This window comes from Gadus chalcogrammus, chromosome 4 (assembly GCF_026213295.1).
Source record: "Gadus chalcogrammus isolate NIFS_2021 chromosome 4, NIFS_Gcha_1.0, whole genome shotgun sequence".
Classification (NCBI taxonomy): Eukaryota; Metazoa; Chordata; class Actinopteri; order Gadiformes; family Gadidae; genus Gadus; species Gadus chalcogrammus.
Window position 1 is genome coordinate 4,309,006 of NC_079415.1, and position 3,545 is coordinate 4,312,550.

The window sequence follows — 3,545 nt, forward strand, 5'->3', positions numbered from 1 at the left end:
CGCTAAATATATTTGAAAAAAAACGACTACTAATACTACAGAGACAAATAACCTAGATCTCAAAGTGACCTCGACCGAGATGGACTCACCTTATTGGCTGGCATTAGCCATGTCAATCTGTCAATCATTAGGTGCCCTTAGCATGGGTCCTTGGATGATGAAATTGAATGGGGAGATGGAAAGAAATGGTGCATTGGCCTGGACACAACATCCTATTATTGCGAAGGCACATTCGGTGGTGGCGGGCTCGGATGACTCCACAGAGTTAATCAGTGACACGGGGCAGTGGGTCCATGAACCAAAATACTATTGGTAGACAGGTTGCACAGTGGACAGATGGTTGGTGGGAATAGGTAGGCAAGACAAAAACAAGGGGGAGGGGGGAAATGTTAGCTTAAAGTTGTCATACTGTTCCACTCTCAAACAACATCAGTGTACGTCAAACGCGAGGAGCTAGAAGCACAACAGCACGAGGTTAGCGCGGCTGCTGGGTTAGTGTAGCTACTGTGGAATTAAGCGCAGCCGCCTTGGAGGTAACACAGCTATGTTGGAGTTACCATAGCACCGTGGTGGCATAAGCGCAGTTACCTTGGAGAAAGTGCAGCTACAGTGGAGTTAGCGCAGCTACATTGGAGTTAGCGTATCTACAGTTGGGTTAACGTAGCTACCGTGGAGTTAGCGCAGCTACAGTGGAGCTAGCGTATCTACAGTGGCGTTAGCTCTGCTGCTGTTGAGTTAGCGCAGCTACTGTGGAGTTAGCGTATATTAGCGCATATCAGCACCATCCAAGAGCAGCTAAGCCCGGCTGCCTCGATGTGAAGTCTGGTGTCTGGTGACACTGGAAACATGTCGGCTATGGAGTTGGCGCACGCACCGCCACTCATCCTCAATTAAATCCACCACCGCACACACGTGTACGCACACACACACACACACACACGCACACACTCACGTACACACACACACACGCACACACTCACACATAGCCAAAAGACACATGTGACGCGACAAGCACACACACAAAAAACACATGCAACACACACGCATTAATCTTTATCATTCTTTTAGATTACTTCATGCCGGTAATATTATCAATGTGCACATTGAAATCTAAACCAAACATGGCCCATTTATGGCAAGTTGCACCAGCTGATATGAGCCTTCTGAAAGGGCATCACATACCAGCCAGGTCCCTGGACAGACAGACAGGTAGTCAGATAGACAGGCAGACTGCCAAGTACACAGACAGGCAGACAGACAGGTAGACAGACTGACAGAAAAATAGGTAGACAGACAGGCAGACGGGTAGACAGACACATAGACATGCAAGCAGGCAGAAACACAGACAGACAGACAAACTTTCCACTAATTGTAAGCACCCAGGAGATGATTAGCAGGAACAACTCGTGACTTCCACGGGGGGGTGACTGCTCGCCTCGGTTACTGTAACATGGAAACTTCCGTCCCGTGTTAAAATTTCCATGAATATCCAATCGACTCGTGTGCGCCATTTGAGGTGCCCCCTTACACCACCAGATTAGCCATTCAAAGCCATAACGCAATCTGCCCTCTAATGACCTCACACACGGGTGGGTCCGCCCGGACGCATGACGGGCAGAGCAGCCTGACGGTTGGTTCGGTCCATCGGGTAGGCCGGTGGGCGGTGGCTCATTCCAGTCGTCATCCACAGCACACACGCCCGTGTGTGATGTCACTAGTGGGTCGATTTCGAAATGGCTTCTAGTGGATAATCAACATCACACCTGGTGGAAAAATACATTTAGGGCATTTAGCAGACGCTTTTTATCCAAAGCGACTTACGATAAGTACATTTGTCAGAAGAAGGAGAAACAATATATCGCTATCGGTACAGTGAGGAGGTTCATAGAGTCATGCCAAGCACTAACAGTTGTTAGTTTAACCTACTCTGATGTGCCCTCACCATGATGTACAACAAAGATAGAAAGAGAAGAGGTGTGACTTTGAAAATAGGTGCCCTTTAAAGGTCCCTCATACAATCTGAAATGGAAGAGATGCCAGTGAACACAAGGGAGGTTCCCTGGTCCGTTGTAGAGTGTTGGATCCTGTCAGATGCGTTGCAATGAGAAAATGGGTTCTGGGAAACAAGAAAGTATAATGTTTTAAAAAATACTTCATAAGACAAGAATATAAGGGATGGTAAGTCCTGTTTGATTGGATTTGCTAGTTGATGTTGTCTCTTTGCTGTGCACTACATTACTGCAGAATTACCCCAAGAATACCCACTCCCACATACACTATCTCCCTTGTGGACCTTAAAAGACACACTCACAGCCGCACAGATAACACAACATGACACGTACACCAAAGAGCCTCATAACCTTTTACATAAGACTCCTTTGGTGGGCGTTTCCCGCTCAATGAAACACACATTCACACACACATCCACGCACACACACACACACACACACACACACACACACACACACACACACACACACACACACACACACACACACACACACACACACACACACACACACACACACACACTCACACACACACACACACACACACACACACACACGCACACAAAGCACCCAAAGATTACACACACATACGTACATAGAACACACACATAAACATACACACACACACACACACACACACACACACACACACACACATACAATGCACACACACACAATTACATACAACAGACATAAATACATACATAAAATACACATCTCACATAAAACACACTCAAACACACATATAGCATAAAACACAACACAGAAACGGGCACACCCACACAAACACACAAAACACAAAACACACACTGTATATACATTAACCAGAGAACCAGCGTGACTTTTACCATTCGGTAGATCCTGCAACGAAACATACACAGACACACGACAGGGTAGTAAAGGTTGGATAACATTCCGGCCATTCCAAAAATATTCCACAAAAACATACAAAATATAAATCAAAGCTCACATACTACCTAGTAAGTAGAGAGAGAGAGAAAGAGAGAAAGAGAGAGAGAGAGAGAGAGAGAGAGAGAGAGAGAGAGAGAGAGAGAGAGATTTAAATAATAGACATATCCAGACCAAGAGAAAGTTGGGCTTTGCGTGACACAGTGCATGTAGTTTAAGAGGAGATATATGACTGTGTATCTATGTTTATACAGGTCCGACATACAGATACCGTTCATTAACGTGCATACCGTATATGCTTACAGTATCCCTAAATACTGGTGCATACCATAAACGTACCATTAGTGTTTAACAAAATGTACATTTTGCTCGCTAAAAGCCGAAGCGTTTTGGACCTTGTTAAGTCAGCTTTTTTTGGAAGTATCAAATTAAGCAATTTAAGGGATAACATTCACATACCGGCGCGCAACGCATGCTGCAAAGGATGCATAGGCCAAAACACACTCGCACTCAGACTCACACTCACACACACGCACGCACACGCACACACACTCACGCACACACTCAAACACACACAAACGCGGAAACGCACACTCAAACACACACAAGCGCACACATGCACACACA